This window comes from Nerophis ophidion, linkage group LG15 (assembly GCF_033978795.1).
Source record: "Nerophis ophidion isolate RoL-2023_Sa linkage group LG15, RoL_Noph_v1.0, whole genome shotgun sequence".
NCBI lineage: Eukaryota > Metazoa > Chordata > Actinopteri > Syngnathiformes > Syngnathidae > Nerophis > Nerophis ophidion.
In genome coordinates this window covers 34011987-34039646 of record NC_084625.1, presented here as the reverse complement: position 1 = coordinate 34039646, position 27660 = coordinate 34011987, and the positions used below count along the sequence as shown (strand labels likewise).

Genomic DNA, 27660 nt, shown 5'->3' with positions numbered 1-27660 from the left:
CTTGAGCTTGCGAGCTTATGTTAGCTATGACGCAATATACCTGCAATGACTGCCTCAATAAATTTTATGTTTGTCATATTTGTATTTGCCGTGTCTTTGGCCGCATACACCTTATTGGTTTCATGACTCAAAATACTGAAATCAATTAAAATGCTATTAATTAGTTTTAGTGCCCCAAACCCCTGTATAAACCAAATTCTTATATGAAAAAGTGTACAATAAAGCAGTGTTTTGCAACCACTGTGTAACGTGAGATATTGTCTGGTGTGCTGTGGGAGATGACGTAATCACATCTTATTGGGTTAAACATTTTCTTGCAAACCGGTAATTATATTCCGCAAATAATGTGCCGTAGTTGAGTGTCTGTGCTGTCTACAGCGCGGCAGAGTAACCGTGTTTTACTCTTAAATATCAATAGGTGGCAGCAGGTAGCTAATTTCTTTGTGGATGTTGGGAACATGTTTCTTTTTATGATCACAATATGCAGACGACAGCGGGAGGCACCACTCAGGTAAAAAAGTATCTAATTTTTAAATTTAAAAATAAACAGAAGGTGAGTGCTGCTACGAAAAGGCATTGAAGCTTACGGATGGCTATGCAAAACTAAATTAAAACTGAACTGGCTGCAAAGTAAACAAAAACAGAATGCTGGGCGACAGCAAAGACTTACAGCGTGTGGAGCAGCAGCCAGCGTCCGCAAAGTACATCTGTACATGACATGACAATCAACAACAAAATAGGAGCACAAGACAATAACTAAAACACTACACACAGAAAAACACCCAAAAACTCAAAATAATTGAGGGTGTGATGTGACAGGTAGTGACAGTACACCTACTTTGAGACAAGAGCTATAGTGACGCAAGCTTGGTTATGGTTTGAATTAATATCCAACAATTGCGAGAAACACTTTTTACTGTAAATATTGGCTGCTGAGTTTAATTTGTTTGTTTTCTCCTAGTGGTGTGCCTTGGGATTTTTTCAATGAAAAAAAAAGGTCCCTTGGCTCAAAAAAGGTTGAAAAACATTACAATAAAGCATACTACAACTGCAGTTGCCTCCTTTGTTTACCACAGCTAATTAGTTCCGGGCCTGAACATAGAACATTAATATCTGTGAAGTAGGATAATTGTTAATAAATCTAATATTTCCAAAATCAAGCCATCCATCCGTCCAATTACCTAGCGCTTGTCCCTTTCATGGTAATAAAAAGTAAAAAAAGAAAACATTTTTATAATTCCACATATTGACATATTTAGAGCCATCTAAACATGAAATAAAACTCATACACCATACTTTTCAGGCTAGTGGTATTGAAACCGCACCCACCAAATTTGAGAAGAAATAAATATTTTACACTTATTAGCTGCAAGGGACAATAAGCCGCAGATATATTTTGTAAATGTTTATTTACATACCTTAATTCTTTGCAAACGGTGTCTATAACACATCTGCAAAATGGCTGATCAAACAAAACATAAGTCATCTTCACGGACCTCACTAGCTACGATAGCTAGCTCTTCAATAAGCTAAATAGACTCAATAACTCCACCGTGACGTTTTGGTGTATTAACAAAACTGAAACAATACACAAAGGAATGCTATACTAAGACAGACACTTGTAAACATGTTAACATATTAGCGAATGCTAACAACTCTAGCTTGATTACAATTATCATAACATGTACAAAATGCATGAAAGACATCACACATGGGAATGTTTAGCTCGTATGAATTGTTTGTGTAAAACTTATAAACGTTGATTGGATGAAGAATCCTTTCATCCTTGCGAGCAGAAACGCTATAGACAAAAAACTAAAGGGGATATAGGCTACTTACGGTTCAAGGCACAAAACAGGAAGTATATTTTTAACCTGCAGCACCTACATTGAACAAACTCGTCCAAAAGATTGTGCCATAGCACAAACCACTACCTGTGATTTTATATCCGTACACAATGGTACAGTATCAGTTTTTAATACTTTTGGGTGTGTACATGTGATAATGAATTTCAATTGTTAAATAATAAAATATATTGTTTATGTACAATTTGTAAATGAGGTGATTATAACTGTTATGTCAAGTTGTAATATCTTGACTTTTTACACTTCCGAGTTTCATTTGCAAGTGTTATTTAGGAGTCTTTGTATGCAGTTGCAATTCCAAGAGTGAACTAGCTGGGAAGTAGACTTTGCCATGGAGTTGAATGTACCAGTCTTTTCTTATATTGAGACCCAAAAGTGTTTTTACTGTAAATATTGTGTATTACACACCCGCTGTTTGATTGCAATGTGCATTTTAGTTATAGTTTTCATCAAATTTGAAGTTGATGAAATCGCCATGTAAAATCATCAATGCTAATGGGTACCATGTACATGGCAAATCCAATATGAATGAGCATTGAGCCAGCGCATTTTGAGTGGAGCCTCACTTTACGTTTGAGTGTTTTTTTTAACTTTGTTGGCTTGGAGTATTACCTAAAGGAAGTCCGAGTCCGCTATGACAGCTGCTTGAGTGCTTGTATCCCTGCCAACTGTCTGAGCCGGTGCCCAGCCTGCAATCAGATGTGATGTCATGTGCAACAAAGGTCTCGAAATATGGCACTGTGATTTGATATTCGGCTCACACAATAATTGACAACATGTCGACAATAGTCATAGGTTGCCATTTATTGAACATGACAAACTACTTTACGTTATACAGTATATAACAGTGGTTCTCAAATGGGGGTACTTGTACCTCTGGGGGTACTTGAAGGTATGCCAAAGGGTGTGTGAGCTTTTTTTTAAATATTCAAAAAATAGCAACAATTCAAAAATCCTTTATAAATGTATTAATTGAATAATACTTCAACAAAATAAGAATGTAAGTTCATAAACTGTGAAAATAAATGCAACACTGCAATATTCAGTGTTGACAGCTAGATTTTTGGTGGACATGTTCCATAAATATTGATGTTAAAGATTTATTTTTTTTATAAAAGATAATGTTTAGAATGAAGTTGATGAATCCAGATGGATCTCTATTACAATCCCCAAAGAGGGCACTTTAAGTTGATAATTACTTCTATGTGTAGAAATATGTATTTATAATTGAATCATTTGTTTAATTTTCAACAAGTTTTTAGTTATTTTTATATCTTTTAGTTCAAGAAAGACCACTACAAATTAGCAATATTTTGCAATGTTATACAATTTAATAAATCAGAAACTGATGCTGTATTTTACTTCTTTAACTCTTTTGTTCAAACAAAAATGGTTTACTCTGATTAGGGGGTACTTGAAATAAAAAATTTTCACAGGGGGACATCACTGAAAATCAGGTTGAGAACCACTGGTATATAACACTTAAAAATAGAGCTTTAGTTGGCTCATTGCCCCATTTTTACTTTGCACATTGGAACCAAAAGGTTGGAGCACCCCTTTTCTATACTAGTGTCCCCTAAATATATGCTCACCTTCCTCAGATATTGTATAGTACAAATTATCTCGACAAGAACTGCAGAAACCCTTCCCCCTTCCTCTAATCATTTTCACCTGAAAATACTTTGAGGGTTTTTTTTCCTCCTGAGGGGGGAAAAAGAACAGTATTTCACCCGATTCTATTCAAATTTTATAGCAGCACCTTTGATATCCAAACGTCCAAAGGAAGTGCAGCCTGGGGGCCCGTGATGGACTGTCAGTCCTCCCCTGGGGCAGGAACTGCACTCCTCAGCTCCCCTAATGATGCGGCTGTCTTTGGACGAGAGAAGCCCATGCCATGGCCTATCACTTGAGGGATTAAGCTAAGGGGGTGACTCTAGAACAGAGAGGGATGCAGACAAGGGTGGGCTTCCGTCGAATGAACAATGTCCCTTTTTTAGAATTTCAAGCAAGAGACAGGGCAGGTTTAATGCCTCGTTCTCTTGACATGTCCTGTAATAAACCATGACGTTTGGGTGTCACTTATATGTAGGGATGCAACAATTAACGGGTTTTAATATTACCGTAAATACAAATTTCACAATATAATATGTTGTAATGATATAATATATCAGTATAAAGTATACCCTGCATATGTAATATGTAAATATTACATATATGTTAAAATATTTAATGCTACTATGGTACATTTTTAGTCTACATTATACCTTTTGTTTTCGCCCTCTTTTTGTGCCCTTGTGTGCATTATCCTTTCCATCCTTACCCTTGCCATCCTTCAGAACTGAGCTACTATGTGGACGATTTCCCTTGTGAATCAATAAAGTTTGTTTAAGTCTATGTGTAAGTCTAAGTTATTTAATCGCGAATGCTCCACTATACCATGTAGTCAGTCCTCCTCAGTCATATATATATATATATCCATCCATCCATCCATCCATCCATTTCCTACCGCTTATCTCATTTGGGGTCATGGGGGGTGCTGGAGTCTTTCTATCTATCTAGGGACAGCGTGGCGCAGTGGCAGAGTGGCCGTGCGCAACCCGAGGGTCCCTGGTTCAATCCCCACCTAGTACCAACCTCGTCATGTCCGTTGTGTCCTGAGCAAGACACTTCACCCTTGCTCCTGATGGGTGCTGGTTAGCGCCTTGCATGGCAGCTCCCTCCATCAGTGTGTGAATGTGTGTGTGAATGGGTAAATGTGGAAGTAGTGTCAAAGCGCTTTGAGTACCTTGTAGGTAGAAAAAGCGCTAAAGAAGTAAAACCCATTTATCATCCATCCATCTATCTATCTATCTATCTATCTATCTATCTATCTATCTATCTATCTATCTATCTATCTATCTATCTATCTATCTATCTATCTATCCATCCATCCATCCATCCATCCATCCATCCATCCATCCATCCATCCATCCATCCATCCATCTATCTATCAATGATTATTTATATAGCCCTAAATCACTAGTGTCTCAAAGGGCTGCACAAACCACAACACAAACCACAACGACATCCTCAGTAGAGCCCACATAAGGGCAAAGAAAACTCACACCCATCTATGGCGTCAGTCACGATAAGACATAATAACTGAGTTAAATTATGTTAATGCAAGTTACTTGATAAAGAATTTAGTTAAATATCAAGGTGTTGTTTACAATCTGTACCTTGGAGTTGTCTTAGTTCACTGCAAACAAACAGCAACAGGTACTTCATTCAACATTCCAAATTGCTTTTAAAGACCCATGTTGAATAAATTGTAGGGGTTGTAAGTTATTATAGGAAGTGTAATACACCAGCATAAAATCAGCAGCTTGTAGAAAAACAGCACTACACCATGGGGTCTAATTATGTGCATTTATTAAAAATGAATAAACAGGCATGGATGACGGTTGATGACAGTAACACTTGAGTTTACCCATGTAACATTTTCCCCTACGGATCAATAAAGCTAATCTTAGGCTCATGCTAATACCATGATTATTAATGTATGAATTTATCAATATTAATATGTTTTGTTTGGATTTATTTTGTTCTTTTATTATATTGGTATTATTGTTGTTTACAACAGTAATAAAAAAACACATCAAAACCTCAAAGGAATGCCAATGTAATTTTATAATGTTTTGTTGTGAAATGAATCAATCCATAATCATCGTAAAACCGTGGTTATTACTCCGACAATAATCGTGCCATCAAAAGCTATAATACTTGCATCCCTATTTATAGGTCACAAAGGCCGGTCATCATTTTAAGAACAATTTTCTTGCTTGTGTCAGAATTAATTAATTGTGCTTGGTTGTCCATTTTGCAATACAACATAGGTGTAATCCAGCTGTTGTCTCTGAGTCAAATTGTAAATATAATTGATCTACAGTGCAGGCCAAATATTTGAACACACCTTCCGTTTCAATGCGTTGTCTTTATTTTCATGACTATTTACATTGTAGATTGTCACTGAAGGCATCAAAACTAAGACATTTGTGAAGTGAAAACCCTTTCAGGTTACTACCTCTTAAAGCTCATTGACAGAATGTCAAGAATGTACAAAACAGTAATCAGAGCAAAGGGCGGCTATTTTGAAGAAAATTCCAACATAAAACATATTTTCAGTTACTTCACCTAACTCCACATGTGTTCATTTATAGTGTTGATGCTTTCAGTGACAATCTACAATGTAAATAGTCATGAAAATAAAGAAAACGCATTGAATGAGAAGGTGCGTCCAAACTGTTGGCCTGTACTGTACATCAACAACATGATTTGCCTAAATAGCATGGACAGGACAAAAGAAAATTGTAAATATGAACATTGGGCCCCATTCAGCAATAAGTTCCGAACTTTTTCTCTTATCTTTCTTCCTAATAGGAGTCCTTTCAAATTCATGACATGTTCTTTTACGGCCAAATTGTTCCTACCTGCTGTTCATAAGTTGCCGAATGGCAAACGGTTAGCGTGTGCGTTTTTATCATAATTTGGATATAAACACGCCCTTATTTTTCCTATATACATATGTAAACACCCTTCATTCCGTAATTTGCATTGGTAAACGCCTTTAATTCCCCATACAAGTGCACAATTCCGGCGGAAAAGCGGAACATCAAACACACGGACAAAACACAAACAGATTACAGAAGAGAAATCCGTATTATCCCGCGGGGAAAATACTGTACATAACGTCAAAACATAAGTTTAGGAAAGGAGGGACTGCTGAGGTAGCCTAAAGCGTTCAAATAAATATTTGTCACTTTGGACAAATAGGTCTACATGGTCGTGAAATATGCGGTCCGTCCAAGGGCACAATCTGCGGCATCTTTCAGTCGCATCAAAAGCATTACCATTTTGTGAGTTGAGTTGCCGGGTGTGAGAGGTGTATTGGTCTTTTAAAGAGAGTCACCAATCACTAAATCAACACCCCGGTAATTGATGAATTTGTGTGTGTGTGTGTGTGTGTGTGTGTGTGTGCGTGCGCGTGTGCGTGTGCGTGTGTGTGTTTGAGTGTGCGTGCACGCACCTGTTGGTCTGTTGGTCTTTTAAAGTGTCACCAATCACTAAATCAACACCCCGGTAATTGATGATTTTGTGTGTGTGTGTGTGTGTGTGTGTGTGTGTGTGTGTGTGTGCGCGCACACAGTATTTTGTAATGTATATATATTGCTCATTTTGCTATCTGTCTGCCTGTGTCTTTCTTATCAATCTATCTATCTATCTATCTATCTATCTATCTATCTATCTATCTATCTGTCTATCCATCTATCTATCTATTTATCTATCTATCTATCTATCTATCTATGATATTGATTCAACATTAGACAATAGAAGTAAGGGAACTTGTCAAATTTAAGAACAAATAGGGCACCCTATGTAAGTGGGATTATGAACAAAATTTGTTCTTAGAACGGTCGTGGAATGGGGCCATCGTGTGGGTATCATCACTGTGTACACATTATATCCTCTCCTCGTCTGCTGAAAGACGGCACACACAGCCCTAAATCATCCAATCGATGAGGTGACTTTACCACCCCCCAAAAAAATAAACAACGGCCTGGATTTACTCTCTCACACCTCTCGCAGAAGTCTACATATCCCAGGGTTCATTCCTGTCTTGCAGTTCTGATTATAGATTGTTTCAAGCGCTCCTGGAAGCCAATTTAGACTGAATGATCCTATAATCTTGCAATTTGACTCGCTGGGAGGATTGTTGTTCATCCAGCATGAATAGATTTACACAAATTGTAACACACATTGATGTCAGGGGAAGCCCTAGGAGTCCTCCTTCGTTGGTACTTCTGTGAAATGACTTCAATACATTAGGGAGTACTTGAGAAGACGGGCACTGGTGAAGAGAAGGTACACCTTCCTTTGAATATCTTGTTATTTTGGCCACTATCTGGATAAGAGGATGCCCGAAGGATTAACAGCAGCCCATGCTGTCGAGGATGGATATAGCACTTTTTAAAAAAAAATTTTTTTGTTTTCTCCCATGCCCACTGCTAACCGAGTACATTTTCTCAACTCCAAAAATTAAAGGGATCCGCCACAAACCAAGTGGGTTGTTTGATGTAGGACATGTTTTTTTAAGGTTTATCCTCCCTCTGTACTCCTGCATATGCCGCTTTAAAGGAGCCCTACAAAGCCCAGTCATAGCCCAAAAGTTTTATATCCAAGGGCCAAAGTAAAAATGTGCCAAATGGGCAGACACAGCCATTTCAAATGTTAAACTTAACTAGCCCTAAATGTATATGATAAATTTCCTCTAATTAGAGCAAATAATGACGGATGGCGAGTAGTTAGTCTTGCTGACATGCCATCAATGAACATTTGAGCTTTCGAGGTGCTCCAAACTTTTCCCCTTCATAGACGGTACCAATATTGGAGCTTTGAGTATTGGCCGATACCAATATTAGTCCGATATAATATCAACATCAAACATATTTCAACAATCTACTAGGTTAATATTAGGAATATCCGACTATATTGGACTGCCGATATTATCAGCCGATAAATGCTTTAAAATGTAATATCGGAAATGATCGGTATCGGTTTCAAAAAGTAAAATATATGACTTTTTTAAAAACGCCATTGTGTACACGGACATAGGAGAAGTACAGAGCGCCAATAAAAACACTGCCTGTGCATGCTGGCCCAGTCACAAAATATCTATGGCTTTCCACACAAACAAGTGAATGCAAGACATACTTGGTCATACAATTCACAATGAAGGTGGCCGTATAAACAACATTAACACGGTTACAAATATGCATCACACTGTGAACCCACACCAAACAAGAATGACAAACACATTTTGGGAGAACATCCGCACCGTAACAAAACAAATACAACAGAATAAATACCCAGAACCCTTGCAGCACTAACTCTTCTGGGACGCTACAATACACACCCCCGCTACCCCCCCCCCCCAAAACTGCCCACCTCATCCTCCTCGTGCTCTTTCAGGGAGAGCACGTCCCAGATTTCAAGCTTCTCCAACCCAATTGGACTACAATGAGAAATGTTGGAGGGGACCGAAGAGGTGGGGATTCCACCCCCATGCCCCCCTGGGCAACCGGTTCAATAGACGTTGAGTGGATCTAGCATAATAGTGTGAGAGTCCAGTCCATAGTGGATCTAGCATACTAGTGAGAGAGTCTCGTCCATAGTGGGTCCAGCAGGAGTTAGATCAGCAGCGCAGAGACGTCCCCAACTGATTCACAGAGGTCTGGTCCACCCTTGGTCCCGACTTTGGACAGCTAACGTCTCACCTGGTGGTGGCTAAATGGGAGTTGATGACTCAGACACCAGGGGGCAGTGTATATATATATATATATATATATATATATATATATAAATATATATATATATATATATACACACACACACACACATATATATATATATACACACACACACACACACATATATATATATACACACACACACACACACACACACATATATATATATATATATATATATATATATATATATATACATATATATATACATATATATATATACATATATATATACATATATATATATATACATATATATATATATATATATATATATATATATACACACACACACACACACACACATATATATATATATATATATATATATATATATATGTTGGCCCTGCGATGAGGTGGCGACTTGTCCAGGGTGTACCCCGCCTTCCGCCCGATTGTAGCTGAGATAGGCGCCAGCGCCCCCCGTGACCCCAAAAGGGAATGAGCGGTGGAAAAATGGATGGATGGATATATATACACACACACACATATATATATATATATATATAAATATATACACACACACACATACTGTATATATATATATATATGTATATATATAAATATATATATATATATATATATATATATATATATATATATATATATATATATATATATACATATATATATATATATACAAACAATACTATACATGTACTATATATAAAATAAACAATACTAATGAAACTATAGGATGGAGTGTGTGACCAAAACCCAAGAGAGAGAGTAGTGTTAGACTATGTGTGTAGTTAGTGTTACCAAATGTTGTTGAGAGCGAAGGAACAAGGAAGTGCTTTCTTGTGAAAGACTGAGCATTTTTTGGGATGCTGTTTTTATACTCAATCATGGCACCCACCTGTTCCCAATTAGCCTGCACACCTGTGGGATGTTCAAAATAAGTGGTGGATGAGCATTCCTCAACTTTATCAGTATTTATTGCCACCTCTCCCAACTTCTTTGTCACAAGTTGCTGGCATCAAATTCTAAAGTTAATGATTATTTGCAAAAAAAAATGTTTATCAGTTTGAACATCAAATATGTTGTCTTTGTAGCATATTCAACTGAATATGGGTTGAAAATGATATGCAAATCATTGTATTCCGTTAATATTTACATCTAACACCATTTCCCAACTCATATGGAAACGAGGCTTGTATATATATGTATATATATATATATATATATATATATATATATATATATACACATTTATATATTCATATATATATATATATATATATATATATATATATATATATATATATATATTTATATCAATCAATCAATGTTTACTTATATAGCCCTAAATCACTAGTGTCTCAAAGGTCTGCACAAACCACCACCATATATATATATATAATACTATTTTTAATTCATATATATATATATATATGAATTAAAAATAGTATTATATATATATATATATATATACATATATATATATATATATACATATATATATATATATATGTATAATACCAGTATTCCGTATTCGGGTTGAGCAGTATACCTGCTTTATATTAAAAATAGTATACTATATATATATATATATATATATATATATATATATATATATATATATATATATATATATATATATATATATATATATATATATATATATATATATATATATATATATATATATATACATATAGATATATTATACTATTTGTTAGATCCGCTTTGGACTGGACTCTCGCGACTGTGTTGGATCCATTATGGATTTAACTTTCACAGTATCATGTTCGACCCGCTCGACATCCATTGCTTTCGTCCTCTCCAAGGTTCTCATAGTCATCATTGTCACCGACGTCCCACTGGGTGTGAGTTTTCCTTGCCCTTATGTGGGCCTACCGAGGTTGTCGTAGTGGTTTGTGTTGTGGTTTGTGCAGCCCTTTGAGACACTAGTGATTCAGGGCTATATGTTATGTTCAAAGGGAAGGAGGCGACAACCAGGACAGAACTGCGGTTCTTTCAAGGTTTATTTTAAACCTTTGATAAATATATGACATGTGTATGCTACTCTAAGTGAATGAGTGTGACTATGTGTAATATTAATAATGTAAATGTTACCCAGGGTTGTTGTCTGTGAGTGTTGGTTGTAATCTTTCGTCGAATCACGTGGGGCAAGACGAAGAGGCAGTTCGTGGACAGGCAATGGGTCGTGGGGAGGAGCGAGGCAGTGTAGTCTGGGTCCGAGCAGGGAGGTCGTGGATCGAGGAGGGCAGTCAGGAATCCGGTTGGATGTCGAAGGACAAGGCTTGATCACGGAAGGCAGGGGAGTCACTGTGAACACACAAAGAGACATGAACCAGGGATACACAGAGAGAGAGCAAAGCAAAGGTGAGGAAATCACGGGGAAGGGGATGCCAGACGTGAAGCTTACGGGAAGGTTAGCGACGTTCTGGCAAAGGTTCCTTGGGTCTGCTGGTCTTTATGCCGCTCCCTTTCATCAAGTTCAGGTGTGTCGATTGTTGATTGACCACAGGCTTGTTGCTGCGCAGGCGTGCTGCCCTCAGCACGAGTGGGGACAAGTCTGAGTGCGCTGTCAAAGGAGGCGCATCTTGGCGCGCTGTCAGCAGAGGCGGCCGCAGCTCCAGCCGCCGAGGAAACGCGGGTTCGACTCCGTGTCATGACAGTACCTCCCCCCTTATGCGAGGCCCCCGACGAGCGCCGGGGAGCATCAGGATTGGCACGGTAGAAATCCTCCAGAAGAGAGGGGTCGGCAAGATAGGAGGCAGGCACCCAAGATCTGTCTTCCGGCCCATATCCATCCCAGTCCACCAGATAAACGAGCCCCCTACCTTGTCGACGGACCCTGAGTATTTCCTTGACCGTCCAAACCTGATCTCCATTCGGCAAGAACCTCGAGGGTGGAGGGGCAGGGGTAGCAGGGGACAGAGAACTCTCCGCTACCGGCTTAATCTGGGACACATGGACCACTGAGTGCCGCTTGACAGAGGGTGGAAGAGCCAATTTGACAGACACAGGATTTATGATGGACAAGATGGCAAAAGGACCAACGTAACGTGGCGCCAATTTTCTAGATGGTACCTGGAGGCTGAGGTCCTTTGTGAGTAGCATAACTTGTTGTCCTGGCTGATACGACGGTGCTGGAATGCGATGACGGTTGGCGTTGCGGCACATCTTCTCAGAGGCCCTCTTTAAGGCCGCACGAGCGGCTCTCCACACCCTCTGACACCGCCTAATATGAGCCCTAGTCGAGGGCACAGCGATTTCCAGTTCCTGTTGGGGAAACAAGGGGGGTTGATAACCCAACGAGCACTCAAATGGAGACATGCCGGTAGCGGAGCTCTTCAAGGAGTTATAGGAAAACTCCACCCAAGGCAAATATTTGCTCCAGGACGTAGGTTGATGACTGGCGACACAGCGTAGCATGGTCTCCAAGCTTTGGTTCGCCCTCTCAGCCTGCCCGTTGCTCTGGGGATGGTATCCCGATGTGAGGCTGACCGAGGCCCCGATTCCCTTGCAGAAGGCTCTCCATATTTGTGATGTAAACTGAGGGCCTCGGTCAGAGACGATATCCACCGGGATACCATGTTGCTTGACGACGTGTTGTGTGAGAAGCTCAGACGTTTCTGAGGCAGAAGGTAACTTGCGGAGCGGAATGAAGTGGGCTGCTTTGGAAAAACGGTCAACAATAGTTAAGATGGTGGTGTTACCTCTAGATGCTGGAAATCCCGTGACGAAATCCAGAGCAATGTGTGACCAAGGACGGGCAGGAATGGAGAGAGGGTGAAGGAGACCAGCAGGAGGCCTGTGTGACGTCTTGCTACGGGCACAAGTAGAACAAGCAGCGATGAACTCACGAGTGTCTTTGGCCATGGATGGCCACCAAAAACGTCTTCGCAGCAGTGATAGGGTTCGTTGAAAACCTGGATGGCAAGAAAACAGGCTGGAATGCCCCCAATCCAGGATTCTGGGTCGTAGCTCCTGATGGACAAACAGCTTGTTGGGTGGTCCACCTCCTGGTCCTGGATTGGAACGCAGCGCAGATTTTACCAGGTCCTCCACCTTCCAGGTTACCATCCCCACAATACGAGTGGGAGGAAGGATGGGTTCCGCCTCTGACGGACAGGTGGACTCTCTTACAAATAACCGGGATAGAGCGTCAGCCTTAGTGTTCTTGGAACCTGGTCTGAAAGAGAGCACGTAATTGAAGCGGGAGAAAAATTGCTGCCACCTTGCCTGGCGATTGTTGATTCTTTTTGCAGCTCGGATGTGCAGAAGGTTGCTGTGGTCGGTCAGAATCTGGAACTGGTGTCTAGCTCCTTCCAGCCAGTGTCTCCATTCCACCAGGGCCTCGTGGACCACCAATAACTCTCTATTCCCAGCATCATAGTTCTGTTCGGCCTGAGTCAGACGTCTAGAGAAGAAGGCAACAGGGTGAATCAAATTGTCACTCTTGGATCTTTGAGAGAGAATAGCCCCAATCCCCGAGTCTGAGGCGTCCACCTCAACCAAGAAGGCAGTGTCCAAGTCGGGGTGAACTAGAATGGGGGCGGAAACAAAACGCTCCTTTAGTTCCTCAAAGGCCTTCCTAGCCAAAAGAGTCCACACGAAAGGCACGTTTGTAGACGTGAGAGCGTGGAGCGGTGCCGCAACCCTACTGAAGTTCTGGATGAATCGTCGGTAGAAGCTGGCAAAGCCGAGGAACCTCCGAAGTTCCGTCCTTGTGGTTGGTTGCGGCCACTTCACCACGGCCTCCACCTTCTTCGGGTCGGGTCTTATATGACCCCTTTCGACCACAAATCCCAGGAATTCAACCGAAGAGGAGTGGAAGCAGCATTTTTCTGCCTTAACAAATAGACAATTTTCCAAGAGGCGTTGCAGGACACGTCGGACATGTTGCTGGTGATCAGAGAGGTTACGGGAGAAAATCAGAATATCGTCAAGGTACACAACCACGAATTGATCCAGCATGTCACGGAGGATGTCGTTAACTAGTGTTTGAAAAACTGCAGGTGCGTTAGTAAGTCCAAAGGGCATTACCCGATACTCATAATGCCCCATATGGGTGTTGAAGGCAGTTTTCCACTCGTCTCCCTTTCTGATACGTACCAGGTGATAGGCGTTCCGAAGATCCAGTTTGGTGAATATGGTTGCAGGTGCCAAGGACTCAAAGGAAGAGTTGAGTAGCGGAAGAGGGTACTTGTTTTTGATGGTAATGTTGTTGAGGTGACGGTAATCAATGCAGGGCCGAAGTGACCCGTCCTTCTTGGCCACAAAAAAGAATCCCGCCGCCAGTGGAGACTTGGACGGGGTAATTATGCCCGTGGCAAGACCCTCCGAAATATACTTCCTCATGGCCTCCTTCTCTGGAAGAGACAAACTGTAAAGGCGACTAGACGGCAGGGTAGCGTTAGGGAGTAATTCAATGGCACAGTCATAGGGCCTATGAGGGGGTAGTCCCAGAGCACGTACCTTACTGAAGACCTCAGCTAGGTCGTGATAGCAAGCAGGAACCAGGGATAGATCAGCCTTGGGAGTCGGGGTAGTGGATTGGCGGACCGGTGGGGATGCCGACCCAAGACAGTTGGCCATGCATGGTGTGCCCCAAGCTAGGATTCTGCCGGAAGTCCAGGAAATATGGGGATTGTGGTGACGAAGCCAAGATCTTCCAAGCACAAGTGGGGCTACTGGAGCCTCCAGCACCCATAGGCTGATGGTCTCCTTATGGTTACCAGAAATGGTCATGGAAAGGGGCTCCGTGCGGTATTTGATGGGGCCCAATGGCCGTCCATCCAGGGCCTGTGCTGGCAGCGTCTTGTCCAGGAAGATCAAGGGAATGCCCATCTGCCGGGCGAACTTGTAGTCCAAAAGACTTTCGTCAGCTCCAGAGTCCACAAATGCCTGTACTTGAATGCTCCTCTTGTCCCAGGCCAGAATAGTGGGGAGCAGTATGTCTGGATTTTCTTCATTACGGGGGAATAAGGTATGGTTCACCTGGATAGTAGTGGTATTAGAGGAACGGTCTGGTTCCACTTCTGCCTTGAAGGTAGGCAGAGTTTGGCTCCTGGAGGCAGCTCTCTGGTCTCGCTCTGCTGCTCGCTCACAAAGTCTTAAGTCAAATTGGAGGGCCAGTTTAATGAGGTCTTTGCAGGAAAGAGGTCTGTCTCTCAGCAGACCATCTTTAATCTCTTCAGAGAGGCCGCGACGGAATGCGCTTTGGAGTGCCCTGTCCCCCCAACCGCTGTCCGCCGCCAGGGTCCGGAATTCCAGGGTATAGGCTGCCACGGAACGTGAGCCCTGTGAGATGGAGTGCAGACGTCCGGCCGCGTCTCCCCCATCCTTGGGGTGATCAAAAACAGCCTGAAATTCCACACGGAATGCAGAATAGTCGGAGTTGAGCCCCATGGTCCTGTCGACTGCGGCAGTAGCCCACTTGAGAGCCGGGCCGGAAAGCAAAGAAAATATAAATGCAATCTTGGCACCATCGGAGGAATAGCGGGAGGGCTGGTGACGAAAGATGAGGTCACATTGTACCAAAAACCCTCGACATAGTTCAAAGTCCCCCTCAAAGGGTCTAGGGCTGGCAATTCTGGGCTCTCGTTCCAGAATACTGTGTTCAGGTCTTCTGACTGGAGAAGCATGTGGGGGTTCCACAGGTCCTGGACTGGCCCCAGGGCAGATGTTGTCCAGTCTGGAATGTAGTCGGGTAAAGTCTCTCTCTAATTTGTCCTCAAGGGCAGAAAAACGAACCTGATGTTCGCTAACCACGGAGCTAAGGATTGCCAGGTCGGAGGATCTGGATGTCCGGGGCTGGGGCTTACCGTTGTCACCTGGTTCCGACATGTTGTTGGCCAGAACGTACTGTTATGTTCAAAGGGAAGGAGGCGACAACCAGGACAGAACTGCGGTTCTTTCAAGGTTTATTTTAAACCTTTGATAAATATATGACATGTGTATGCTACTCTAAGTGAATGAGTGTGACTATGTGTAATATTAATAATGTAAATGTTACCCAGGGTTGTTGTCTGTGAGTGTTGGTTGTAATCTTTCGTCGAATCACGTGGGGCAAGACGAAGAGGCAGTTCGTGGACAGGCAATGGGTCGTGGGGAGGAGCGAGGCAGTGTAGTCTGGGTCCGAGCAGGGAGGTCGTGGATCGAGGAGGGCAGTCAGGAATCCGGTTGGATGTCGAAGGACAAGGCTTGATCACGGAAGGCAGGGGAGTCACTGTGAACACACAAAGAGACATGAACCAGGGATACACAGAGAGAGAGCAAAGCAAAGGTGAGGAAATCACGGGGAAGGGGATGCCAGACGTGAAGCTTACGGGAAGGTTAGCGACGTTCTGGCAAAGGTTCCTTGGGTCTGCTGGTCTTTATGCCGCTCCCTTTCATCAAGTTCAGGTGTGTCGATTGTTGATTGACCACAGGCTTGTTGCTGCGCAGGCGTGCTGCCCTCAGCACGAGTGGGGACAAGTCTGAGTGCGCTGTCAAAGGAGGCGCATCTTGGCGCGCTGTCAGCAGAGGCGGCCGCAGCTCCAGCCGCCGAGGAAACGCGGGTTCGACTCCGTGTCATGACACTATATAAGTAAACATTGATTGATGATTGATTGATTATGTGTTGATTGATTAGTACTGTGGTACTTCATTAGTACAGGTATACTGTTCAACCCGAATACGGAGTACTGGTATTTTTAGGTATCGGCTCCCAATTAGGATGGTACATGAGGACCGGGAAGATTCTGGTCTAACAATACTGCTATTGGCTTTTATTTGTTCCAGCTGACCGAAATTATTATTGCACACTGTAAACAAACGCTTACATTCAGTTTTTTTTTTTACAGAAGGGAGTTGTGATGGCACAGAATATGGCAATATTGCTTCATGTATTTATTATATAAATAAACAATATGGTTTAATAAATGAAGAACAATATATTTAATTGAACAAATGAATGGAGTGTGACTAATTCAAAAGTGTGTGTGTGAGTCTATGTGTGTGATTAGCTGTAGTGTTTTACCAAATGTTGAACGAAGAGAAGGAATAAGGCAGGACGGCAGTTCGTGAGCAGGCGGAGATAGTCAGCGAGAATGGCGAGGTGTCAGAGGTCCGTGTCCAAGTGGAGGTCGAGGATGAAGGGAGGCATTCCAGAATCAAAGGGGAACAACAGGGGATCACAGGAGAAACTCGGGAAAGCACAGTGGTAGGACAACTTGGACATCAGACAAGGAAACAAGGAAGTTACAAGGGGAGAGCGAGTACACAGGATAGAAGCCAGAGAAGGGGTGCTTACTAGGGTACAGAACACTAAGTTCCGGCGAAGATCCTTGGATCCACTGGTCTAAATACAACGCCTCCTCATCAGTCCCAGGAGTGTTGATTGCGGATTGCCCGCATCCTTTTTGGCATGTGGGCGTAATGCGGCCAGCGCAAGCAGGGGTGTGTCTTGGCGCACTGCCAACGGAAGGGCTGGCAGACCCAGCTGCCATAGAAAAGCCGGTTCGAGCCCGCGCTGTGACACATTCAGTTCAGCTACCACTGCTACACGTTGAAATCACTTTTAACAAGTAAGGGAGCTACACTACACAAAAGTTTGTAACACAACAATATTTCCTCCTCAAAAGTTCACCAAAGTCTCACACGCTGTGTCAGTTCAAAGTGAACCCCCCTTACTCACGATGAGTGAAGACCGTGTGTTATCAATATTAGTAGCGATCCATTAATCCAAAGGCCAATATTAATCCACTAATAAAACATTGAGGTAATGTAATAATTCATAAAGTTGCTCTGAAGCAAGATAGCATCCACTGAGACTGACAGGTCTCTGATTGCCGTGTGACATCGCGTTTGCATGTCATTAAAAGACACCTTGCATACATATTTTTAGTTTGTTCTCTCTATTGACTACAAACTGGACGATTGAGCATAATAATGGCTCACTGAGTCTTTTTATTTACAAAACCCAAAACCAGTGGCATGAGGTGTGAATCGTAAAAAAAACCCAGATATTTTATATTCAATTGAACACTTTGCAAAGACAAGATATTTAATGTTAAAACTGAGAAACTTTATTTCCCAAAACAGTAAGCGTTTGGAAACTGAGGAGACCAATTTTCGAAGCTTTTCAGGTGGAATGTCTTCCAAATTCTTGCTTGATGTACAGCTTAAGTTGTCCAGCAGTTGTCCGTTGTTGTATTTTATGCTTCATAATGCCCCCCACATTTTCAACGGGAGACAGGGCTGGACTACAAGCAGGCCAGTCTACAAAACCCAAAACCAGTGAAGTTAGCATGTTGTTTAACACATCGTAAAAAAGTTGGCACATGGGCATTTTTACCACTGTGTTACATGGCCTTTCTTTTAACAAAACTCAGTAAATGTTTGTGAACTGAGGACACCCACTTTTGAAGCTGTTCCGGTGGAATTATTTCCCATTCTTGCTTGATGTACAGCTTAAGTTGTTCAACAGTCCGGGGGTCTCCGGACCCCCATTTTAAATGGGAGACGGGTCTGCACTACAGGCAGGCCAGTCAGTACCTGCACTCTTTTACTATGTAGCCACGCTGTTGCAACACATAGCTTGGCATCGTCTTGCTGAAATAAGCAGGGGTGTCCATGAAAAAGACGGCGCTTAGATGGCAGCATCTAAGCGCTGCCATCCAAAACATGTATGTGCCTTTCAGCATTAATGGTCCTTTACAGATGGGTAAGTTACCCATGCCTCGGGCACTAATACACCACCATACCATCACAGATGCTGGCTTTTGAACGTTGCGCCTAAAACAAACCGTATGGTTCTTTTCGTCTTTATTCCGGAGGACACAACGTCCACAGTTTCCCCCAAAAAATTGAAATGTGAACTCATCAGACCACAGAACACTTTCCCACTTTGCATCAGTCCATCTTAGATGAGATTGGGCCCAACAAAGCTGCCAGCGTTTCTGGGTGTTGTTGATAAATGGTTTCGGCTTTGCATAGTAGAGTTTTAACTTGCAATTGCAGATGTAGCGACAAACTGCAGTTACTGACAGTGGTTTTTTGAAGTGTTCCTGAGCCCATGTAGTGATATCCTTTACACACTGATGTCGGTTTTTGATGCAGTATTGCCGAAGGAATCGAAGGTCCGTAGTATCATTGCATACTTGCAGTGATTTCTCCAGATTCTCTTAACCTTTTGACTATATTACGAATAGTAGATGGTGAAATCTCTAAATTCCTTGCAATAGATGATTGAGAAATGTTGTTCTATAACTGTGTGACAATTTAATCAGGCATTTGTTCACAAAGTGGTGACCCTCACACCATCCTTGTTTGTGAATGACTGAATATTTCATGGAAGCTGCTTTTAGATACCCAATCATCAATCATCAATCAATCAATGTTTACTTATATAACCCTAAATCACTACCCAGTGGGCACCCGTCCTTAGTTCAACGTCGCGACGTCACTCAACCGTATCCCGACCAAATCACAACCAACTGACCCCACCACGCCATATGATGCAAATCTGGTTTGTTTTCATTATTGGGGGACATCGTCTTTTCAACGTCGTTTCAACGTCGTTTCAACGTGTACAATTCAACTTGCCAACCATTCTGCGCGCATCGGCCATTTGCGACAGTTTTCAACGAAACCGCCGCTTGATGGCAGCGTGAACTAAAAGCCAAGCTTGTGCGCATGCGTGCTGAAGTACTTCCTTTTCAATCAAGCAAGCAAGACGAAGAGCGAAGATTTGAATTGGAAATCGAACTATTTCACTGCAAAGAAAACCATCGACGTCCGTAAAAATTCAGGTTTGTACCTTGAGATAATACTGGTTATTTATATCGATATAATGTTGGCCCTTTCACAAGAGGGTTGCAGGAAAACTTTTATTTTGACCGTATAAACCAAGCAAACTTTTTTTTTCTCCCCAAGCAGACAACTAACACATTTTATCCCCACCTGCCCAAAAGCAAACAATTGTTTTTTCAGGCTAACACAAAACAAACAATTATTTTTGCTTCTGTACCCATTGTCTTTTACAGCCGCGCCAGTCACTGTATTAATTTACTTCCTCTTGATTTTGATCTTCAAAACACCCGTCTGGATGGCAGTTAGGTTTTTCTGGCTCATTTTAATGTTTATTTAAAATGTTGCCAGTTTATTTTAAGTACAGGCACTTTTTAATTAGTTTGACTTGTTAGCAAGGCTTTGTCTCAAAAGGCAAGTCCACGGGTCGCCCATAAAAGGATCCATGTAATATTAAATGCTATGATCTTTACTTATTTTTTTATTTTACTGATAAGGCCAGTACTGCTATTACAAGAGCTTTTGTCAAGTATTGAAACTTCCAAATGGTTTCACTGTTGACCGGTTGACCAACATGTATACTAAAATATATGACAATAAAATATCCAGACAGATTTTGTTGAAATATGTTTTATGATTGAAAATAGAAGACTGCACAGAGCGCAGAAATTTTTGGGGGGTACAAAGTTTTTTCTCTTGGCACAAGAAGGCAACCAACTTTTTTTTTTTGCAGAGCTTAGAGGAGCAAACTTTTTTTTTATAAACGTTAGGAGAACAAACTATTTATTTTTCAGTTTTTACTAAACAATCTCTTTTTTTTTTCCAAAAAAAACATACCCTTCCCCACGTTTCATCTGGTACCACTACCGGTCACTGAAAAGCAGAACGTTAATGCAAGGCAATGTACCAATGATTTCAGTTTATGCATATATGGAACGACACAGTACACTTGCTATGATACATATAATACCAAAAAGGATAATTTTTTGATAAAAATGTCCTTCCATGTGCAGAAATTGGAGACAGTGGAGGAACTACTCGACCTTGACGAGTTGATAAAAACTCAACCAAGCAAGAAAGACTTGCTGGTAAGTAAGTATAACATTATAAGTGTGTAGCTGTTTTTACATCGGAAATATTATTGTATTTAGGTAGAAATTTCAGGTTATGAAATTGTGTAGATAAAACACGTAGATAAAACAGGCCCTATACTTGAATGTATGTATGTGTTTGCTAGCCCCTTCCCCCAGTGTATGCTAAACACATTCTCTTGTATATTTGCAGACAGCCAGGCTCTCAAAGATTGGTGGATATGACTTAAAGAGCTGTTTAAGCACCATCATGGACAGGTATGTTCCTCTTTCTCTACATATATATTAAAAATAGGCGATGTAAGACCCAAATTCTAACCTATGAGTGCTAGATTGGGAATTATAACAATGCAAAATTCCGTACTTTTTGGCCTGAATGTATGACTTGCGTGTTCAATTTCAGGCTCATGACAAATGAATTAATGTCCAATCTGAACATGAAGGGGAGAGGGGGAAAAAATTGCTTTGCCGAGACGAAGCTGCTTGATGTAGTCACAGGTGAGTTTTTGTGTGTGTTTAATAATTACATCAACTTGATTGGGGTAGATCACATGCTCCCTTAATTAATTTGTATTCTTTTTGCCTGTTTACAGCTAGTGTCTTGGATACCCAGAAGGGGACCGAAACGATGGTCCATAAAAAATAAACTGAAATATGCCCCTGGACGGAAGGGAGGAATAGGATGGGCATCACAGGCTAAATAAATAATTATATCGATTGACATTCTCCATTTTCTTTGTACTTAATTTTAATTTTGCATTAACAGGATTCAGCCTGGAGCTATATATGCACTATGTTTTGTTGTCTTTAATTATATTTATATATTGGTTGATATTACGTTGATAATTGGTTGGTTGATCTTAGGTTGAAACTGAAAGTTGAATCAACGTTGAAACACTGACGTAGATTCTACGTCGGTATTTAAACGTTGATCCAACTTTAATTTTCAACCCAAATCCAACGTTATTTCAACACGGGAAAGTAACATTGTTTCAAAGTTGATTAAACGTCTCTGTTAGGTAGAAACTGAAAGTTGAATCAACGTTGAAACATTGACGTTGATTTAACGTCGGTATTTTAAACGTTGATCCAACTTTAATTTTCAACCCGAATCCAACGTTATTTCAACACGAGAAAGTAACGTTGATTATACCTCTCTGTTAGGTAGAAACTGAAAGTTGAATCAACGTTGAAACATTGACGTTGATTCAACGTCTGTATTTAAACGTTGATCAAACTTTCATTTTCAACCCAAATCGAACGTTGTTTCAACACGGGAAAGTAACGTTGTTTCAACGTTAATTAAACGTCTCTGTGCCCACTGGGTAGTGTCTCAAAGGGCTGCACAAACCACAACACAAACCACTACGACATCCTCGGTAGGCCCACATAAGGGCAAGGAAAACTTACACCCTGTGGGACGTCGGTGACAATGATGACTATGAGAACCTTATCATGGCACCCACCTGTTTCCAATTAGCCTGTTCACCTGTGAGATGTTCCAAAAAAGTGTTTGATGAGCATTCCTACACTTTCTCAGTCTTTTTTGCCACTTCTGCCAGCTTTTTTGAAACATGTTGCAGGCATCAAATTCAAAATGAGCAAACATTTGCAAAAAAATTACAAAGTTTCTCAGTTCGAACGTTAGTATCTTGTCTTTGCAGTCTATTCAATTGAATATAGGTTGAAAAGGATTTGCAAATCATTGTATTCTGTTTTTATTTACGATTTACATAACGTGCCAACTTCACTGGTTTTGGGTTTTGTATATAGTACACACTACACACACACATTCATCAGTAGTTGTTAACACTCAGCATGACTTCCCGTCCGTCACTCAAATACATCCATGTGCAACATAACACATAAAACATTCCTATTGTAACACAATGCACACCCACTTTACATGCTAAGTGTATTAATTGATTTATATGATATATTTGATAATATATTTCTCGTAACAGATCTGTGTTTTGTGCCTGCATGCCATACATAAATATTTCCAGGTGAGTGTTCTTAATGAAATGGAAACAGAGCCAGGGATCTGTGTGGTCTTTACAAGAATATAGTATAACTGGATTTCACCTTACACTGCACACATGTTTGACTTCTTTAAGACCTAAAAAAATAGCTGTTAATAAAAGACTCCCCTGTTCTTAGATCTTAAAGGCCTACTGAAACCCATTACTACCGACAACGCAGTCTGATAGTTTATATATCAATGATGAAATATTACCATTGCAACACATGCCAATACGGCCTTTTTAGTTTACTAAATTGCAATTTTAAATTTCGCGCGAAGTATCCTTTTGAAAACGTCGGTATGATGTGACGTCACGGATTGTAGCGGACATTATGTTCCAGCCCGATCCCAGCTTTAAGTCGTCTGCTTCCCTCCGGGTACTCCGGTTTCCTCCCACTTCCAAAGACATGCACCTGGGGATAGGTTGATTGGTAACACTAAATTGGCCCTAGTGTGTGAATGTGAGTGTGAATGTTGTCTCTCAATCTGTGTTGGCCCTGCGATGAGGTGGCGACTTGTCCAGGGTGTACCCTGCCTTCTGCCCGATTGTAGCTGAGATAGGCGCCAGCGCCCCCCGCGACCCCGAAAGGGAATAAGCGGTAGAAAATGGATGGATGGATGGGTATCCTTTTGAAAACGTCGTTATGATGTGACGTCACGGATTGTAGCGGACATTTTGTTCCAGCCCGATCCCAGCTTTAAGTCGTCTGCTTTAATCGCATAATTACACAGTATTCTGGACATCTGTGTTGCTGAATCTTTTGCAATTTGTTCAATCAATAATGGAGACGTCAAAGAAGAAAGATGTAGGTGGGAAGCGGTGTATTGTGGCTGCCTTTAGCAACACAAACACAGCTGGTGTTTCCTTGTTTACATTCCCGAAGGTGAAGCTTTAGTATGGAACAGAGCGGTCAAGCGAACATGGTTCCCTACCATATGTCAACCGGCAGGTTACGGTGAGAAAATTGTGGTAATAAGTCGGCTCTTACCGTAGACATGAGCGGAGCTCGCGCCTTTCCTCGTTCACCTGTCAAGGAGGCAGCTGCTGCGGACTCTCTTGCCTCTTTTGAACGGCCGCCCTCGAACGTAGGATGCTTCCACCGTGGAGGAGGGGGAAAAAAAATGAGCCTGGCCCGACCGGCTGCCTTCGCTTCGCCTCTTCGAGAAACGTGGCTTCCCTCAGAGACACTGGCGGTCACCCCTCCGATTTTCAGGTACGACTATATAATCTCACTAAAACACTAGTAACACAATAAGCAGATAAGGGATTTTCCAGAATTATCCTAGTAAATGTGTCTAATAACATCTGAATCGCTCCCACTGCCCTGTCTTTTTTTTTTCTAGTCCTTCACTCTCACTATCCTCATCCACAAATCTTTCATCCTCGCTCAAATTAATGGGGAAATCGTTGCTTTCTCGGTCCGAATCGCTTTCGCTGATGGTGGCCATGATTGTAAACAATATGAGGATGTGAGGAGCTCCATAACCGGTGACGTCACGCCCACATTATCTGCTACTTCCGGTAAAGGCAAGGCTTTTTCATTAGCGACCAAAAATTGCAAACTTTATCGTCGATGTTTTCTACTAAATCCTTTCAGCAGAAATATGGCAATATCTCAAAATGATCAAGTATGACACATAGAATGGACCTGCTATCCCCGTTTAAATAAGAAAATCTCATTTCAGTAGGCCTTTAAAGTTCATCATGTTGGCGATGTCTCATAGAAATGCTATTTAAAATGCATTTTTTTCATATCATTATTTCCATCATATTACATATAGCACCGACAAGAATACCGACAAATACCGGGATTGATAAGGGTATCATATTGATACAATCTTAGCGATTTTCATCCGAATTGATGATCATTACGTGTGTCTAGCTTGTATGCTCAGGTGTTGAGTAGCTGCAAGCTGCTAGTAGTTTCTAGCTTATAATGTTTACCTTTTGTAAATGACTTGACTAAAATAGATGTAATTTTGTACTCATTGGAAGTAGTGTTGTTTGGTGTACCAGTATTAGTATAGTACCGCGATACTAATGAATCATATTCGATACTATACCGCTTCTGAAAAGTACCATTCTATTATTTGACAAAATAACAGAATGATGAATGACAAAATTAGTTACTGCATACGTCAGTTGACTAATTAGGAGCCTTTGTTTGTTTACTTACTAACAAAAGACAAGTTGTCTAGTATGTTCACTATTTTATTTAATGACAAATTTGCAATAGGAAACATATGTTTGATGTATTATAAGATTTGTTGTTAAAATAAAGCCAATAATGCAATTTTTTGTGGTACCCTTTATTTTGGAAAAGCATCGAAAAGTACCAAAAAGTATCAAAACATTTTTAGTAATGGTACCGGTACCTACCTATTGGTATTGGGACAACACAAATTGGAGGACATTTAGATGTTTACTGTCTGTCTACCTTTTCACAAGTAAACACCCTGCAGGACTGCTTGTATCGGACATTTTACATGCAAGACAATATTATCTAATGCTGATATCAGGCTGATATCCGATATCAATATCAGGATGCCCCTAGTGAGCTTGAAAGAGGTCAGTTTGAATATGTGTTACAATTGGGAAGACACCCTTCTGCGACTTGATAGGCCAGATTTTTCCCCGGAGCCCCACTTTGGGCACCCCTGTTCTATTCACTCCCTTAAAACCTTATGAAAAACGTAATGTTGGTATAAGAATAAGAGGTAGGGAAGGAGAAATCTTGGGGGATGCAGAAGAAAAGACGAGGAAGAGGAGGCAGACGTGATTTCGGATGGGAATGCACTTTGGGAGTAGAAAAAAAGCACACCACTTTTAGCTTTGGGAAGAAAAAATCTACCTTTACAGTGTAAAAGGCAGGGAGTAGGGAAACGGGACACAAAGGAATAATCACAATGCCTGAGCAAAAAAAAAAAAAAAAATCTCCTTTTTTCTGCTTCCTTGCTTGTCTGCTTGGTGAAGTCTCACCACGTTGATGTCAGTTTACCATGTGAAGATGAATTGGCATGTGTTGACATAACAGCATTTGATGGTCGTCGCAGTCATTCCAGAGAGACAGGCAATGGGGATTCGTACCTGTATACCCCCCCACACACCCCCTCCATCCCTTGCTCACCCCCTGCCCACACTCGCTTTCGTGGGTTCCTTGCCAACTCTCTTAACTCTGTTTACTCTTTCATTGCTGACACCAAGAGATACAAAGACAAACTCTATCTTGCTAGCTCACATTTACCTGACATCCCCCTTAATATTTTCCGACAGTCGTCACTTTTTTTCAAGGCGCTCGCGTGGTTAGGGGTCTGACAGCACGTACCTCCATTTTTAGGTCAGAGTTGAGTTCCTTTTTGGCGGAGTGAAGAAAGAAAAATGGCAAACAATACTGATCAGATTCTGTGTAAAGTGTTTTTGTGTATAGAAAACTTTAATGTGTGTTTAAATTAAACCTAAAAACGAGACGTAAGGAACGCACAAATAATCAATCAATCAATCAATGTTTACTTATATAGCCCTAAATCACTAGTGTCTCAAAGGGCTGCACAAACCACTACGACATCCTCGGTAGGCCCACATAAGGGCAAGGAAAACTCACACCCAGTGGGACGTCGGTTACAATGATGACTATGAGAACCTTGGAGAGGACAAAAGCAATGATCTCAGCGACGCTAGTGGACAAAATGGAACGCATTTTAGCGATATTACGGAGATGAAAGAAGGCCGTTTTGGTAACACTTGATTTGTGACTCAAACGAGAGAGTTGGGTCGAAGATAATACGCAGATTCTTTACAGGGTCACCTTGTGTAATTGTTTGGTTGTCAAATGTTAAAGTTGTATTATTAAATAGGTGTCGGTGTCTAGCAGGACGGCTAATCAGCTTTTCCGTTTCCCTATTGTTGAGATGCGAAAAGTTATCAGACATCAATTGTTTAATTTCATTAAGACACGCTCCAGCTGACTTCAATCTGGGATGTTGGTCAGCTTTAGGAGCATGTAGAGTTGGGTGTCATCAGCATAACAGTGAAAGCTAACACCGTATTTGCGTATGATGTCACCTAGCGGTAGCATGTAGATGATGAAGAGTTCAGGGCCAAGAACCAAACCGCAGGGAACCCCACACATTAACTTAACGTAGTCCGAGGTCACATTGTTATGGGAGACCCACTGCATCCTATCAGTAAGATAAGAGTTAAACCAAGACAAGGCTAAGTCTGACATACCAATTCGTGTTTTGATACGCTCTAATAAAATATTATGATAGACGGTATCGAAAGCAGCGCGAAGATCAAGTAGCAACAACATGCATCCATCGTTAGCAATCATTAGTCTCTTTTGCAAGAGCTGTCTCCGTAGAGTGATTTGCCCTGAAACCGGATTGAAAGGGTTCACACAGATTGTTAGACGCTAAGTGTTCATTTAGCTGCTCTGCAACAATTTTTGGGGGAGGATTTTCAAAATAAACAGAAGGCGGGACACCGGGTGGTAGTTACCATGAGGTCAGGATCGAGGTTAGGTCTTTTAAGGAGAGGATGAATAACCGCTTTTTTGAATGCTAGGGGA

The 27660-nt window shown here is 41.3% G+C and overlaps 1 long non-coding RNA gene across 2 annotated transcripts; it reads left to right on the top strand.

Annotated features, from left to right (window-relative positions):
• Positions 1-19852: 19852 nt before the first annotated feature.
• LOC133569856 (uncharacterized) lies at positions 19853-21787 on the top strand. Of its 2 annotated transcripts, XR_009809945.1 has the most exons (5): positions 19853-19980; positions 20992-21066; positions 21263-21327; positions 21473-21567; positions 21663-21787. It is a non-coding gene; the product is annotated as an uncharacterized LOC133569856 (long non-coding RNA). The 2 variants fall into 2 exon arrangements; XR_009809944.1 differs by lacking the exon at positions 20992-21066 and having other exon boundaries at positions 19869-19980.
• Positions 21788-27660: the final 5873 nt, after the last annotated feature.